Raw genomic sequence first — 19074 nt, forward strand, 5'->3', positions numbered from 1 at the left:
TCTTCAGTAGAACACAAATGATGATTTTTAACTGCAACCGTTGCCGTCTGTCAGTCAAATAATGGGAGTGAATGGGAACTCTATCAATAAGAGTCGAATAAACTTGCATAGACAAATCCAAATTAAACCCTGTGGTTCGTGACGACACATTGATGTCCTAAGACACGAAACGATCGGTTTGTGCGAGAAACCGAACAGTATTTATATAATTTTTTACCTCTAAAACACCGGTTAGTGATGTCTAGCACTCATTGAAGTATAAGCGCGAGACCTCACTGCTGTTGTCAGAGCGCGATCAGACCTCACTAACCGAGTGCTGAATGCAGTTGGACATAGTGGTGTTTTAGAGGTAAAAAATGATATAAATACTGTTCGGTTTCTCGCACAAACCGATCGTTTCGTGTCTTAGGACATCAATGTGTCGTCACGAACCACAGGGTTTAATTTGGATTTGTCTATGCAAGTTTTTTCGACTCTTATTGATGGAGTCCCATTCACTCCAATTATTTACGGTTGCAGTTAAAAATCATCATTTGTGTTCTACTGAAGAAACAAAGTCAACTACAACTATGCCCTGGGGGTAAGCAGATAAACATCAAATTTTCATTTTTGGGTGAACTATCTCTTTAAATCAGCAAGAGAGACCGAATTAGTGTAACATGGCCATGATTTACTTAAACGATAGAAAGGAGTACATTGATTCACTATCTCAGCAATCCTGGTCTGAAGTGTCAGGGACCCTTGAAGTGGCTACAGTGCATCAAAACAAGATAGTAAAAGGGAACCATCTTGGTGACTGCACTTTCACACTTTTTAGAGAAAAGAGAATATGGGCTGACAGTGTTAACTTTATATATAACTGTATAGTATCACTCAATCACTGTGATCTAGACACTTGTAATGTTGATAAAAGAACAGTATGTCCAATTGTGGATCATGGCTGCCTGAGGCTGTTGCAGACTGAGGTGTTTTAGTGCAAGTGTAGATATTTTGTTAGCAATGCTATCTTTTCATGATTGTTGAATGCTATGTTGTTCAATAAGTTCTTGAACTTGTGTTATGGATAGTTAACACAACAGCCTCCTACATCAAGTGGAACATGCTGGCATTTTTGGTTTGTGGTTGGCTGGATGACCTTGACATGCGGCATCACCACACTCTCAAAACTCTCAAGGGAACAATGTTGCTGTATTCATTGTGGTGTGATATGGGAAACGTCTTCACCACTAAGTTGATGGTGTTTGTTTTGAACAGTCTGCGGGAGATGTTGAATATCACTGTGAAGAGATCTTATGGAGTCAAATTCATGCCACATACACATTTGCAAAACAATAAAGAATTCCAAAAGAAAAATAAAATATTGAGATAAAACTCACAATCAGATCTGATTCTGATTCTGGGAGTCTGGGAATTCCAAAACAATTCTTGATCTGCTTTTTTTTTTCTTTTTCTTGTTAATGAATTAGTTTACCGACTTAAATATTAAAATCGTTTTTAAAATTACATATGTAATTATAAGTACTTTTTAAAAATAATTACAATTTACAGCTTTAATGTTGTTTGTTTATTACTGATGACATAGACAATGGGAGATCTAATAAGATGCATTGACACTTATACACAGATCTCTTTTGAAATATAGGATTTTTTTGTCCTGTCTGTTTAATCCCATAAAGGATTAGTTCATTTTTAAATAAACTTTTCCTAATAATTTACTCACCCCCATGTCATCCAAGATGTCCATGTCCTTCTTTCTTCATTGAAAAGAAATTAAGGTTTTTGATGAAAACATTCCAGGATTATTCTCCCTATAGTGGACTTCAGTGGACTCCAAACGGTTGAAGGTCGAAATGACAGTTTCAGTGCAGCTTCAAAGATCTTTAAACAATACCAGACGAGGAATAAGGGTCTTATCTAGCAAAATGATCGGTCATTTTCTAAAAAAAATTAAAACGTAAATGCTTTATGTAAACAAATGATCGCCTTGCACGTGCTTCCGCTTTCCGTATTCTTCAAAAAGCTTACGCTGCATGTCCTACGCCCTATTCTACTTGCGGGAAAAAATGGAAAAAACTGGCACTGCGTTGTTCCGTAAGTTGAGTAGGAAAGCATTCTACTGGTGTTGGTCAGTCATTTTAGATTGAAAAAAAAAAAAAGTCGCTACATCATTGGAGTGGTATGAATCTTTGTGACTTTTGCAGCAGTTGCTAAAAAAAAAATTGTGTACTTGATTCGCAAAAGCTAAATGGTCGTAAATAAATAGTCACACTTGTGTTGTTCGTGGTCAAAAATCACTGCCATAGGAAATGAATCAATAATTCAGCCATAATGCAGTAAAAAAAAAAAAGTGGACAGCAGAGGTTACACTCTAAAACATCGAGAGTACAAAATAGACACACCCACTCAAGCACACACTCACTTACACGCACACAACACACTATTTTATGCACACAAATGAATTGGTGTGGCTGTAACAATATGGCAAAATTGAGCCAGAAGACTCAAATAAGTGGTTGAAATCAGGTTGATTAAGCTTTGATAAAGCATTCCTTTTCATTTTTGTTACATTTTTGTTGAATTTTGATGTTTTGTTACAAAATGTTTTTTTCTCTTTGTTCAGGTTTGACTGTAGTAAAATTAATGCTAAAACTGACACTTCAAATCAACATTTAAAAAAAAAAAATCTAAACCTCGACAAAATTTGGTCTTTGAGAATGTCTAAATATATGTGACCTGATCCAGCAAAATGAGTCACAGTGACCCAAATTTCAAGTATCAATGGATTGAAAATTGAAAACCTGAGAAATTCGCTTTTAATGTTTTTTGCCCGTTTTTTGTTGATATCTTTCAAAATCCATTGCATTTAAACGGATACACTATTTATTTTACAGCTTAATTTGACCAAAGACATATATATATATATATATATATATATATATGCTATTAAACCAGGCTGGGGGTGAATTGTTATGACCACAGGCAATGCACGTGTGCATGAGCCGAATCCGAATGCGTCTTTCCGCGCTCATGGCCAAAGGAGTTTCTTTAAAAGGCTCGTGGGAAATGAAGTATACCCGGGCCTTAACCGCTCTAAATTGTAATGGACTGGAGCTCACATCGGGAGAAATGGGAACACGGGGGCACCGCAATGCGACCGCAAAGGGCACTTTCACTTTCACGATCAAAGTGCATGCCACTGATAAGCATTGTAAATGCAGTATTACAGTATACACATACCAATTAAACGCGCAGGTCTCCTCTCGTGCGTCCTCCTCACTGAACTTTCGTTTCGCTTTCATATATCTCTTTTATAGATGCCATCAATGCTTTTACCTTTCTAGATGTAATTACCGAAATCAAAACAGTCCATAAACTATAAATCCTCATGAAGTCTAAAGGACTGTCTGAAGCGCTAGTCTGACAGGAGGATGGCTGGACCAATCGCGTGCCTGTCAGTCGAAACGGGGATAAAAATGGATAAAATTGATAAAAATCAGCGTTTATGTCAGTGTGTTTACATTTCTAAGCTTTTTGATTGGTTCTATACAACGTGTAACACCATATTTGGAGAGCAGAGATGTTTCAAGGGATACCGGGAAATGCTCATAAGTGACGAGAGGAGTTCCATGTCAAATTTAATAGCCATTTAAATACCTTTACTCAATTATCTGGACTACGAAACTTTGGGAGATTATTTTTGAAAGTCTGTTCTTTGAAATTAGCTTAAAAAAAAAAATAATCGATTTTTTCATTATTTTTCCACATTATCGACCCATATCTTAAAATAGAACGTTGCGACTTCCGACTCATTTCGCCAGAGCGGGTCACATATATCTAAATCCACAACTTAATAAAAATAAGTATTTATGTCTAAAACAACTAGAGAATTTATAACACCATGTCTACACTGAACACGACAAAGCGACCATTGCAAATCCATTTGTCCTTCCTTTGTGAAGTGTCACGAGTGCTTGGAGTACGTCATAAATAGAATGAGGCATCAATTTACTGCCGGGGATTTGTCATGCCACACCACATCCAGTTTAGACAACATCACTGATTATAATGGTTTCTATTTTCTTTTGTCGCATCACATAACACTGCCCACGTCCAGTGTAGGCACAATGTAAGCCTTTTTATGTAGAGCTATATAGGAATCTACTGCATACACCACAGCTTTACGTACATTTTTCTTTTTTAACAGAAGTCTGAACAATTAAACAAATAGGCTACTACAAATAGGTGATTTTAGTCACAGTACAATAAATAAGACAGAAAATAATTACAACATTCTGTACAATATAAATAAATAATTTAAAAACTATTAAATAAATTAATTCAAACAATTTGTTGATGAACAGTACTCATTTTTTTCATGCTTTAACATTTCAGGCTTCAGAAATTAAAGTTAAACTGAATTAAAAAAAAAAAAAAAAAAAAAATTAAATGACAATATGCATAGGCTAAATCAAGTCAAATGCCTGAATTACAAACATGCCTAGTCACCCAAAATTGAAAAAATCTGACATCATTTACTCACCCTCATATTGTTTCAGACTCTGCATCCAAAGTCATGCAGCTTTGTACTACGTACATGAGGGTGAGCACATGATGACAACATTTACAGTTTTGGGTGACTTGTCCCATAAAACCATCAAGCTTTTATAAGTAGGTCATCACCCTTTCATAAGGCTCCTCCTCATCACTATAACTGTGTGGCAGTGTGGATGGTGCAGCATCTCGTGAGGTAACTGATGGTGTTCCAGACCTCCATTGGTGACTAAAGGGCTGGCGAACAGTTGACTGGGCACCTGCATGTGGAGGAAATATACTTGCTAAGATGTTGCCACACTGGCTAATAGCTTCCTGTTGTCTTCCCTGGTCATTTCTAACACTGTTTGTCTTTGTTGTTCTGCCTCCTTCTCCCACTCCCTTTGCATTTGCAGCAGTTGCTCCTCTCTGGCAAAGAACTTTTCCTCTGACTCATTGAGGTGATTTAGGAAAGCAGCACTCATTGCCTGAGCATGGTCTGCCTTAGACATTTTTCTATTTTTTGCAGACTGATGGCTTGTCATTTCTGGTGTGCCTAGATGAGGAAAAAAAAAGACAGTGGTTATACTCAAGTTAGGTAGGATTTGACTAAACGTTATATGCATAATAAATTATCTTTTGGATTGAAACGCATTCAGAATCAATGCTGTTTATATAATTAATAATGGGGTCCATCAAAAGAAAACGCATGGAAATTTACTCAGCATTCATACATTAATGTATTAAGCCAATGTAATTCAGTGAAAACAACTGAGAATTTCTATATTCATAAATGAATACACATGGTTTTAGAATAATTAACTTTAGGCCTACATCGCGCTGATATGCTACATGCGAATATGAACTTGTTGGAGTGACAGTAAAAAAAACATATATTATAATTTTAAAACTAGCCATTTATGATATATTACAATTTTCATCTTAACGTAAGAGTAATAAGAGACTGAAATCAGAAAACTTACTCCTTGATGTCGGACAAATGTCTTCATCATCTCCATCTTCAGTGGCGCTGTCAGTTGGAGATTGCGCTCTTTCTTCTGTCTGTGTCAAGTACCAACAGCATTTACCGGCAAAGCGCGGGGACGATGTCCCCAGATATTATAACACATATCATAAAAGGCAAATGACTTTGGAGTCATTCCACTTGTGTTGTTGTGGTCTTTTGTTTTTAGGTAAAAACGTTTTAGACTTTTGAGCTTAGCCGTAACCTGCTTCTTATCTCTCTGCACACCGCAAAGTCGAAGTCTCTCAGCAATAGTACAGTACACATCGCTGTCTCTTACAGTTCTGTCAATTTGCCGGTTAATTTTTTCCTCTGCTCTTATTAAAAGAAGCTATTTTACTTCTATGTCGGACCAGTTGTTTCCCCTATTGGTAGACATTTTTTAAATTAACATTAGCTAAAACAAATGGAGCTGGCTGTAGGCTATATGTTTTTGCCTCGAACTGACAGGCGTCCAACGACGCTGCTCAGGGGTGCGTTTCCCAAAGCGAACTATGGTCGCAAGTTCCGTCGTTACCAATAGAGTTCAATGGGACTTACGACCATAGTTGGCTAACGATGCTTTCGGGAAACTCACCCCAGAACGGCACTGTTTCGCGTTTCATTTACACTGAATCAAAACAGCATTGCGTCGCCTTTGATACTAGGGCCTGAGGTGGGTCAGACCCGGTGTATTTTAAGTCTGCTTTAATGAGTTTAATTTTTTGATCAAAAATATATTACATTGATTTTACTGAAAAAAAACCGTTATATTTCAGGTGTTCGTCAATTTTGACTGCGAGCAACACAAGTGTTACTCCCAAATGAACAATACCAGAGGGTTAAAGGAATTTCACTCTGCAAGTGATAGTTAAAATGAAGTTTAACTGAAATGAATACTCCAACTTAGGGGTATAGTGTCATTTCTATCTTTTTACACGTATTATTACATGCATATTAATTAATTTGGATTACATTTTACACATACAGTTGTACTAACCTACATTTTAAAAATACTTTAGAATAAGACCTTGCATAAAACAAAGTAACAAATTGTTGACTATGGGATGCAGACAAATTTGAAAATGTAAGGGAATGTTTGAACTAAGATACAGTAAATGAGTGCAGTCAGTATGTCTGTGGGTGGCATACTCACTCCTGCCTGTATATTAGCATAGCATATCAAATGTAATTTCCATTTTACAATAGTTAATAGTACACCTGCCAAAATGATACTGCCCTGCCCAGCTCCACTGTGCAGGTTCACAAGCACATCACAGTTATGCTGGTGACATTTCTGGCTGTGAAGAGTGTTTGATGAGAAGATTGTGACTCTAGACACAAAGGCAAGAGGTTTTCCAGTGGGCAGTATTATTTCAAGAACACTATTGACATATAACCATATCATGTTCATTCAAATATTATTTTGATAATTATTTTGATAGTTCAAAATTACTGCTAGTTTTAATGTAAAAGAATGTAATTAACTTGACAAACTATACATCATTAAAAAGGTTTAAGACTCAAACTTCAATTTTTAATTTCAGTATTTAAATCTAACAGTGACAGTAATTGCTTAATTTGTGTCAGGATTTATGAAAAATGGAGTCAATACCTGTAATATGAAATATGAGCCTAAGTCGCATCCTTTGAGGGGAAAAAAACAACAAAAAAAACCCTCCTGTACTGTTTTCACGAAATTGCTTGAATAAACAATGTCCTTCAGGGCTTTTAGTTCAAAAGTGTGTACATTTGGAGAAATATCAATGGATTCTGATATGTTTACTTCATCATCTATCCACAAGTTTCCTACGTCCCATGAGGCCTTGCGTCAAACGTGGGAGCGTCTTCTGGTTCGAAGTAAACAAGCTGGACGTGACACTCATTCATTCAACATTTGACAGTCATTCAAGATTTAATGATCCAAACTTGCGAACGTTTGTATTTTACTTATAGTTTTAAGATTCCAGCATCAATATTTGAACAATGTTTTACAAGAAAAAAAAGTTAAAGTAATAGTAATTTATTAATTTATGTCGAGGTGCACATCAATCATGCTAAATCTAACTGATATTTATATTGACATAAAAAGAAAACACAGACCTATTCAGTTGCGCTTTTAAATCCAAAGGCTTATACATTTAGAAATATATTGATAACATACCCTATGTTTACGTCACTTTTCTGAGCCTTTCTATTGATTTTCTTCTAAATTATGCGATGATTGCAATCCGAGGACGTTTGCGCGATCTCTCCGTCTATCTATCCTGATCCTTTCAGCCAGAGCAACAGAGGGAGCTCATGAGAAGACAACAGGAGTTATGAGTTATACGAGTTAACCGGAGTATGTGAATCTGTGAAAGATATGCATTTGTCAGGAATCAACAGGCACAGAGAAGAGGCAGATAAAACATTAAACTAAATAAATACACGATTATAATCATATAAGAATTGTCTTCGTTCCTCAAGCAGTCTCTGATATTTTCCATAAACGAGTGTATTTATTATCGCAATGGTTAACATAACCATCGCATAGCCTATATGACAGTGGAAACGCGACTGGCTCTGGCACGCACGACACATTAGGAGTCAATAATATAACATCATAAAGCTTTGGTGCATCAGTGACAGGTGAAGTACAGATGGGTTGTTCATGTATTGCAGGGTCAGGATGCTCTAGTCATGCAGCAGCACTTTTGTGGAAGGTCAGTAAAGTAAAGGGCAATTAAGGGCACGAAAACTGTTTATTGTATTGTGATATTATTAACTAATAAATGTACTAAACTGAGATGTTGTCCCTGAGCGCTGTAACGACATCTCTCATAAAGATTTGCAACTTTGCAAAGTAAACAATGATCCAAAAAACACTTAGCCTCTTCGCTAATTAGTACACTAAATACCATTGGTATGCTACTTCCGCCGCCTCACCGGAAGTTGTACCCACGTTCTCTTTTGCAGTAGCGGCCCGCGGAAACAGGTGGATAAAGAGGAGTAATATTTATTAAATTTTTACCCAAGCACTAAACACTCTCATATAATGTCTGTTGCATTCATACTGGAACCCAGGGGGTGCCGTCGCACAAAAAGTGAGACTCATCAAGTGATAAAACATATGACGTTCCATGAATTCCCTTATATGGACAAAGACATCCAGAGATCGCTGAAATGACTGATGAACATTTTGACTGATGAAACATGAAGACAATAGACAGGATTGTGAAGGTATGGTTTAGGGGTGTGCAGCGGAGCCACTATATGTATCTGTATCTGTATTTGTAACAATCTCAAAATTATTCGTATCTGTATCGGATAAAAGTGTATCGGAAGTGGGCGGGGCTTTACCCGGAAGTTCGTACAATTACTTGAGAAGACCGTTGTCTATGGTATTACAGCCTATATATCTGTTTTCTTTGTCGATATCACCAAAATATGCCTTGTATAATGGAAAAAAAATAGGCCTGTATATTTTTTTATGATTATAACATTTATTTAAATATCTTCTAACTGTCTGAGCTAATAGTCTCGATGGAAGTGCTTCTAGATGTACATGCAGTTGTGCTTCGGATGACACGAGTTCGAATCCCAGCTCTGGGATCTTTCGTGATCCAATAAATAAATAGTCTATTTGAATATATTCAAAATAAAACGGTAAGGGTTCCTACGCAGTTCGGAAAAGTATGGAAATTGATTTAAGTAATTTTCAGGCCTGGAAATTATGGAAAAGGCAATAGGAACGCAGCTACTTGATTTGCGCTCAGTTCATTCATAGAATTTACTCTCATTCACTTCACACACTCATTGCGTAGTGATTTTAGAGGTTTGTGTATAATATTGTGTTTTCCCTGCATGCTCACACGTTCCTATGCAGCTTGGAAATTTATGTAATTTCCAGGTCTGGAAAAGTGTGATCCCATGGCTCACCTGTTATCCAGCAAACATGAGGAGTGACTGTTTCAGTCTCAGGCGAATATTATTCGGCAGAATTTTTTGTTATCCGTTATTCATTTTGAAGACATTATCCATGCCTTTCCAAATAAGGCATTCGGCTTCGGGCACACCCCTAGTATGGTTTATCTTCAAACCTTCTCAGTATTTTCAAAAGAATAATGTATATTTATAATGCAGTGCTAATCGACATAGCTTTTAGAATACTATAAAATATATTTTCTGCCTCATTCTGTGATAAGAAGCCTGTGATTCTGTGATTGTTTGTTTTGTTTTGTTTAGTTTTGTTTAAAGAGGGACATTTGATACAAAGTCAAAGTGAGAAGTTTGATCAAAGAAATGTGGAATTAAAGAGTGTCGTCATCAGGAAATATAATAAAGACCACAAAAGAAAAAAAAGAAAAAAAGAATTATAGCCATTCCCTGGCCTGAGAGGTGAGAATGTGAATGTGGCAGTGTGGATAATAAGTATTCTTTAAAAAATTAAACTAAAGAATCTATCAACAGTATAAAATATGCACATTGAGAGAAATAAACAGAAGAGGCTGGCTATTTCAGACAGTTCACATTAGCAAGTAGTCTCTACGGCATGCCTCAAGGGAGGCGTGGCCAGATTTGTTGTGCACGCCCCAGTCCCTTGACTCTGCCTGCATGTCAAAACAATGCCATAAAGTGAAATGCACAGAAAAGTGCAAAGAGAAAATGGTAATGCGAGCTCACACTTGACTGAAACAGAATAAAAAGAGGATTGTATATGAATTATTAGATGGCCATGGAAAATACTGTATGTGTTGCAAAACAGTAGACCCCTTAGAAGTTTGTAAACATTGCAACGTTTCCTGGTGGGCGGGGCTTAGCTGGAGGCAAAAAGAGACGCTGGATTCAATGTTGACAAGCGTAAGCTAGCATGTTTTAGGAGGGATTTATTAAACATAGATGCAGAAGAAGGTTCAGAACTGTCCGAATATGTACAGTCACTGACTCTGTGGGACCGTGACAGCTATTTTTGTAAATTAACTTAAGTTTTGGATATTTCCTAGACAACATATGAATTAATTCCCATATGAAGTAATTACTTTCGGGTGGTTCGGGGAATTTTGTCAAAGCTTATTGTCTAATGTAACCTAACGCTGGGCTAACTATGATTATGGCTAGCAGTGTGGATCATTTTAAGAGACCGTTCAAAGGATGGCACACACATCTATCGCTGTATGTTTGTTGAACATTTAAGCTAAGTTGGCGACTTTTCACCTATTAAACCGAAAGTTGCTGATTTGTACTAGATAAAACCAACACATCATTATATATGCATCGATTATTTTACCTGATATGAAGTGTGCACTGCAAACACGAGTATTATTTATGATCGTCTCCGTCCAGTCTGTAAGCCGTATTGCATTCAACCACAATTATCTTTTTGATTTCTGTGAAGGAATGTCTGCCGGGATCTGGTAAAACTTTAGTTTTGAACCAAAAGTCCTGTTCCTTCTATTCTGGCAGCCAAAAACACAACAAGACGACATTTTAAAGTCAAAACCTCAAACTTTTAGCGCGCCTGCTATGAGTTCTTATTTATGTTTTGCCTCCAGCTAGAGCGGTGACGTCACAGTGACATTTGTCATTGCTGCGAAAATATTTTCAGAGATAAAATAGGATCAAAGTTCTTAAGCTTATTTTACAGCTGTTATTGATTTTTGCAATTATTTATATTTTTATTTTTGCTGTTTTATTTTTATTTTTTGATTCTTTATTTTTGTTTGCAAAAAATATTGCTTAATACTATGTTTATTATTAATTCATTTATTTTTTAATTAATTAATTAGTTAATTTATTTATTTAACAAAACTGTTTTATTTTGCAATACTTTGTTGTTTTGCAAAAATATGTGGCATAGATTTGACTCCATATTATAGTCTTAGTTGAGCCTAACTTGCATTCTGGGCCAGTGGTGGTTTTCCTTACCTTCAATGTAATTACAGATGAGATGCAGTTACATATATGAGGTGCTCATAGAACTTCAGAAATGAACAGTTTGCATGGCTTTAATTGATTTGATCTACTTAATTTATTCTGCACATTGTTCCGTTTTTTTTAATTATTTTTTTTATATTACTTTAATTTGTTCAATATTATGAACTTCATCTCATGTTTTCTATAATAAATGTAAAAATAAAGTGCAGTACTTACTAGGGCTGTAACGATATGCGATATGAAACCGAAATCGCGATACGCAGGTCCACGAACCTGTATCGCGATGTGAGAAGGCAGAATCGCGACACACCCCTTCCAACTCCCAGAGTTATCCTTCCTGTCCAGATCCAATGCTACCACATTTTTAAATTACTTTAAGTATTAGGGGTGTAACGATTTATCGTAGATGGTGTGTCTCAATCAGCTCTCTAGTTCAGTAAGTGTTTCGGGCACACATTGAATCTTGCAAGCAGGTTTAAACGTTTCTCATGTCAGTCTCTTGCATGGTCACGTGAGAAAAGTCGTGGCTTTCTTTCACCGCAGTGCACAGCAACAGCTGTGCTCACAGAAAAGCAAAAGACGCTTGCGATGCTTTGCTTTAAGTTAGGGGCCGTTCACATATTGCGTCTTTTCCGCGTGCAAGTCAGTTATTATTTTCAAATGTAGCCGGGCGGCAGGCGCGCTCATAATGGGATCAACGCGGTCGCGACGCGCATGCAATTCTCAACTTCTCAGAATGCCGCAAGCGCACCGCAGGTCGTGTGACAAGAATCAACCGATCAGCTATGGCCTTTCCGTAACAAAACATCAAAAGCTCAGCCGAACAGCTGATCATAGCTGTTCATGGTGGTTTTTATATCTTATCTCCATCAATATATCTCGTAGTAAAACTAATGCAAGGGCTAGAAATCATTTATCCTTTGCAGAAACATCCTGATCCTCTTGGAGAGCTCAGTTCATGGTTGCATAGCAACGACAGACGCCACAGGAGCGCAAGCGCTTTGGAAAGAAGGAGAAGCGGTGCGGCCGCGCCTTCCACGCATTTTTAGACGCGATATGTGAACGGCCCCTATTCATAATTCTAAGTTCATGTTAAATTTAACATTCTTTTTCAGTGACAGACAGCCCTATTCAACTGTTAATTTGAATACAGAAGGTTTTTATTAAAATTTTATATTTATTTATTTTATTGAAATGTGATCTTGTATGTACAACAAGGAAAATTATTGAAATTTGTTCATGTTTTTTTAATAAATCTTGTTTAAATTTCAGTTTCATTTTGTTCAAAATATCGTGATACGTATCGTATCGTGAACTCTGTATCGAGATACGTACCGTATCGTGACCTGAGCGTATCGTTACACCCCTAGTACTTACCATTTTAAACTAAAGACAACATCATGACACTCATGAGACATGCAATAGTAATGCCACACACAAACCTCAACAGCTGAAACACTGAAACTGATCATGTTTAGTAGTAGAACAAAAATAAGCATTCAACTCAACTGTCATTCTTATGTTAAAAAGTATACTGTATGTATATTTAAAATTCCATGTTGTAACTTTAAACTGCAATAATCAAGTATATTTTCAGTTTTTTTTTTTTCAGCATTATTTATTAGAATAATCATTGTGTGATTCCTCAGAGAATGAACTGTCTGCAGCTGGCTTGACGTTTCCCCTCTAGTTATTAGCAAAAAGCTATCACTGTACAGTGTTATCTTCCTGATTATGTGGTCTATCTTTCCTTATCTCCATCTCCCCTTGTGTAGACCTTGTCGATGAGGTCTTTCCTCAGCTGCTGTATTAATTTGCCTCTCATTTCACTGATATTTCTGTTGTGCTGACTGCAGACTGTTATTGTTGTTTTTTCCATCTTGTTGGCAGAGCTATGGCCCTTGGCCATTTTAATTGACTGATTTTCTGGCAGAGAGCTCACTGAATCAGAGAGGCAGATTCAATCAGCCATGCATTCAGCTGAAGCCGGAGAAACCGAGAACGGAGGGGGTGGATGTTGGGCAGAAAGACCTCGGTCAGAGGGTCCAAAAAAGAATGGGCGAGCCAGGCATATTTTTGTTTCAGTTGCGCTTCCAGTCCCCTGAAAGGCTTTTTTTTTTTTTTTTTTTTTTTTTAATTACTTGATGCATTTGTATTCTGGTGTGTACATCTGTGTCTGCGTGGTTATACCCAAGAGCATGAGTTTGAGACATGAATGGCTTGGGAGTCTTCTTTAAATATTAAATTCAATATGAAATCAAAAATGACCCTATTTACTTTCTTGATACACATTTCTGGCATTATTGTACATGCTGCATCCATTCATGCATGTTATTTCAAAGAAAAAAAAATCTTGAAACAAAATGTAATAACTTGTACCGCCTCTGCAGAGATTCTTTTTAGCTGACAATATGCGTATCCTTTGATTTTTCACCCTCTCAAACCACTTACTTTTTCCTCCTTCACTGTATATCCTGTTTCACTCAGAAATGCATCACATAATGAAAGTAAAATGGGTTTTGAATGCTGCTTCATGTTGAGCAAAGAAGCATTCTTTGCTACTAAACTGCTTTGGAAAATAGCTACAATGTGTCTTCAGTTGTCATTTTGAGAAATGTAGCCTCATGCTGCATTCCTAAACATGCTGCACAAAAGTTGATTTCCTTTTAGTGTTGTAGGTGGAAGACTTTTATATCACTCCTTTTTGCCATATTGGTATATTTCAGTTTTTATTAGGTGAACATGGAAATAATATTTAAGGTCTGCACTTGAGAAAATTAAAACAGTGCTGAAAAACACACATGAGCATTGTAATGAAATGCCCTTTATTGTCTACGCAGATACAAACATCAGCAGGTTATCTGATTATTACAGCAGCTTATCTGCTGTCCAGGCAGGAATAACATTTAGTCCAGCCATTTCTGTATAACCGAATGAAATACTTAAATGATGGCTAATCACTGTAGTGTAATTAGACCCTCTCTTCGCCACACTGAATCGTTGTCTGAATTAGCTACTTTACAGCTATGCCGATGCTGTGAGGCTTTGTTCACACTGTGGAGAAATTACCTGATTTTTCAGAATGATTATTCAGACTGCTAGTTAGATCAGATTTTTCCCTTTTCATTAGCCATGTTTCCACTTTTGGGTCAAAAGCGAGCAGGGCTAGTCGTGTTTTCACTGTCACTTCCGGGGCTTGATTGGGCCTCATCGGGGCTTTCTTGGGGCCAGGGGTCCAAAGCGGGCCAACTGGGGCTTGAGGAGTGGTCATGAACAAAGGCGGAGTTTACCTGAGTTTTACCTCAGGTGACTGGCAACACCGCTGCTCATTTCCCATATTATTAAAATAGGCTACCAGCTAACTTCAACATTTAAGTCATTTTAAACAATTTTCAGCTCAAAACTGACTTTTAGACACTAGCGAGTGTTTGAAATAATTTCCTTGAAATCCGATGGGGATTCTGATCACCGCATGAGGCAGAAATATATTCATATGCGATGCTAAAGGCTACTTAGGCTAAGCATTGTGATAATAAATACATATATGTTTATGTAAAATACCAGAAACTGTTTGAAGAACGTACACAAATCATATATAATTATAATTGTATATTTATTTGATTTCATGTTTTATCTGTCTCTTCCCTGTGCCTTTGTTGATATTGGACTAATGCATCCACATATGTCACAAATTACATAAACTCTGGTTAACTTGTATAACTTATAAGTCCTGTTTTCTTCTCTAGAGCTCCCTCTGTTGCTCTGGCTGAAAGGATAACAGTAGAGTGAGAGGGGAGAGATCGCTCAAACATCCTCAAATTGCATAATTCATGCAAAAATGTATAGAAGTGTTCACTCTTTCTAAAGAAATGTGACATAAACATGTTATTTTATCAATATTTTTCTAAATGTGTAATCTGATGTGCACTCCTGACACAAATTAATAAATTACTGTCACTGTAACTTTTTTTTTTTTTTATTGTAAAACATTGGTCAAGTAGTGATGCTGGAGACTTAAGTCTTTACGTAAAGACCAAATGGTCACTTCTGTCATGCTCATTTTGTGATCTAGCTAGTTTTCGGTCGGTGAAATGGTGAGGTAGTGTGACGTCGTTCTATGGAGACTTGTTAAGGGCAGGTTTCAGGGTAGCGCTGCGGGGCTACTGGTCCAACAGTGGAAACGCAATTTGATTTTGACATCAGTGGTTGAGGCCTGAGGCTATTGGCCCCACCCGGCATGCTGTTAGCCCTGGCCCGACAGTGGAAAAGCGGCTATTGGTTGTCATAATAATGACATGATGCATAGTTTTTCTCTTAATATGAAAATATCCTTTCAGTTTAATCAACATTTTTGTATTCATTTCTGTTGTTTAAGTTTACTCTGACTAAATTGGCATTAATTTTTTGTTGATCAAAAAAAAAAAAAAAAAAAAAAACTGGGCAAAATTAAATTAAAGCAATTATTTCACTATTTATTGTTTTTCATTATGGCAGTATGAACAGTTTAATTAGAATAGGCTTTTGAGAATCAGATTTCATGTGTTTGTTTGTTTGTTTTTTTACTCTTCTTTTCTACCTGAACTCCTACTTACATTATTGTGACCATTACCTGAAAGTTTAAAGTCAGTAGGATTTTTCTTTTTCTTTCTTTCTTTTTTAAATGAATTTTTATATAAAATAATAATAATAATCATAAAAAAAAAAAAAATTTATGAATGACATTTTGTTTTAATGAATAAATCAAATGTTTTTCTATAAGAAGCACTAAATCAACATGATTTCTGAAGGATCATGTGACACTGAAGACTGGAGTAATGACTGCTGGAAATTCAGCTTTGCCATCAGAGGAATTAATTAAATTTGAAAATAAAATATTTTCATTTCAAATATTACATTAATATTACATTTCAAATTGTAATACTATTTTACAATATTACTATTTTTACTGTATTTTTGATCAAATAAATGCACCCTTAATTAAAAAATATTACCGACCCCAAACATTGTGTAGTTAGAAAGTGTAGTTTGCTTCGTTTATTCCTTCCTTAATAAGAATATTAAAAAATGAGACTGGGATAAAGCTAGTAGAAATGTTGTGTTTTGACTTAGCCACAGTCTCTGAGATTTCTCTGCATGTCTTTTTCCCTTCCCTTCACCTCAGATCCTCTCTCAAACTTTTAGTCCTTTTCAAAACCCCTCCTTTCCTCAAACAGAAAAGACTCAATCTCTCTATCCTACATCATTTCTGTGAACAGGATAGCCTATATGTGTCAGGCCTGTAATTGAGTAAATTGCAATGTCTGTCACTGCTGTTTGTTCCATTTGGGCAGACTAATTTGCCCGCTTCAAGGCGCAGAGCTCCTTCAGTTCGCCTGAAAATGAGCCTTGTCACTCATGCCATAGCGTTTGCACAGTACATCATTACCAGATCTGTTTACTGGCACCAACCTGACCAAGGACAAAGAGATGGATTGAGTGATGTTTATTACGCACTGGCCCAGGCTTTCCTTGCCGTGCCGAGAGCTACAGGACATGGTAATGTGGGGCGAAACAGTCAATCCTCGTAGTTGCGCTTTATGTGATGCTTGAAATTTGGGTGAAAATGATTAAGAACCCATCATCAGTGTTCTTTTGTAATCATTGGCATTTGCTCATTGCCTTTGTTTGGTTGCATTGATGCATGTCTTCCCAGGCCTGGGCAACTGAAATGTCATCAGATTGATAGCTGACATAATGAGTGAATGTATACTGTAAATGTAGACGAGCTGCATTAAGCTTGTCTGATTGGTTTGTGCGCTTCAAACAGAGCTGTCAGTCACTGTCACAAGACCCATCACCTGCGCTGTTGCCATGGCAATGACTTAGAAAGGGAGACGTAAGCGAGGCATTTTGTGGTTAGTCCGTGACAGGTTTTCTCAAAGGCTGTGCTCAACAGATCTTCAGAGCTACATCTGAACATCTGAAAACAAACCCTCTGAGTTATATCTCTGAATGTACGCTGTATGTGTGTGTGTGTGTCTGGGGTTGCTTGAGCTGTGTGTGTGGGGGGGCAATCTCTGTTTGTGTGTGTGTGTGTGTGTGTGTGTGTGTGTGTGTGTATGTGTGTGCAAGATCTTTGAGACTTCTAACAGATTACAGGTCGCAGATGTCACGCAGATGTCAGCTCCGAAGTGCAATGACGGTGAAAAAGTGCAAACAATGGTGTCTCCATGAATGACATAAATCACCGACATGAAACGCCTGTCACCTTCCCTCTGTTAACCATCAATCAGCTCTACACAGAGTGAAATGATGGGCTCAAGCTCGCTTACCCTCTGCCATTCTGTCTCTCTCTATATCTGTCACTTCCTGTCCTCTGATTGGTGTCTTCTCATCACTCTTGAGATTTTATTCCTCCTTATCTACTTGTTTCGATCCTTCTGTTGGATTTCCATCTCTATAGCCTTCAATCAGTCTTCCTCTTTTTGACAAATTTAGCGTCTCTTTCACTTTCATATCTGGTCCCTCGGTCAGATTGACAGAGACTGATAATGTTGTTCTTTTCTATAAAGTCCAGTTTTCTGATGGTCTGATGGTAAACTTGTCCTGATGGAACGTCAAATGTCATCATTCATTCACTGTCATGTTGTTTCAAACCCCTATGACTTATTTTCTTCAGTGGATCACAAAAGGAGATGTTTTGAAGAATGCGCTAATCGCTTTTGCCATGCATTCAAGCGTCAGAAAGACTCCAGACGTGCCATAAAAAGAGTCTTAATAGTAGTTCATATGAGTCTTTTGAATTCAAAAGTTTTGTGTTGTACTTGTTATTGGGTTTCCATCCGTTCATGCAAATTGAGAAATTGTTTAAAAAAATGAGTTGACACAAGATGCACATAAAACTTAGGAAATGTGCTTTAAAAAGACATACTCTCATGCTGTCTGATTTTTAAAAATGTATTATTCTGTCAGAAGGCATACACAAAAAGAACGATAGAAATACATTACTGAATAAGCTGCAGCTGCCGTTAGAAGCTCCAGTTCCCATAGAAATCTGAGATTCGCGCTTAGGACTGCACATTCGCATTGGCTTGTCTAGTCTGAAAAATAAGCTTTTTTTAATGCTATTTGAGCATAAGAAATAACAGTTATGGGACAGTTCATGCTAGATTTTGTTGCTGATTTGAAATTTGTTATTTAATTGTGAGTTCACCAACCAGTTTTTGAGTTTACAGGATTCACCCATTCAAATAGATAGGACTTGGTCTCGGATGCCCGAAATAGCTGCCCGGAGGCGTTGTAAACATGGCCGCCGAGTGTACAGACTTTCCTTGAAAGGGACTTTGCCTTAACCTAGCAGGCATAGTTTGTCCGAGCATTTTATCTGCACACTCTAAAATGCAAGTAATTTATTACAAATAAAAGATTTTGTTCTCTTGAATGCATTGGATAGAAAGAATGCTTTATTTGCAAATTGTTTTTCAAGTATTGCGCCTTTTTTGTACATTTATTTCGCAGATTGGATGGAAACATTCCCTGTATGATCGTTCCCTCCAGTGAGCTGAATTATTGAGATGAACTCAAGAGCAAAATTATATTTGTAAACGAATCATTCAGATGTGTTTGTTGAACTGGATCGACTGATT

General features: G+C 37.0%; 1 protein-coding gene across 6 annotated transcripts in view; it reads left to right on the top strand.

Moving 5' to 3' along the window:
- Positions 1-19074, top strand: part of si:ch211-186j3.6 (neural-cadherin) — a 382700-nt gene that overhangs the window by 216224 nt on the left and 147402 nt on the right. The window lies entirely within an intron of this gene.

Source organism: Megalobrama amblycephala, linkage group LG3, assembly GCF_018812025.1.
Source record: "Megalobrama amblycephala isolate DHTTF-2021 linkage group LG3, ASM1881202v1, whole genome shotgun sequence".
Lineage (NCBI taxonomy): Eukaryota > Metazoa > Chordata > Actinopteri > Cypriniformes > Xenocyprididae > Megalobrama > Megalobrama amblycephala.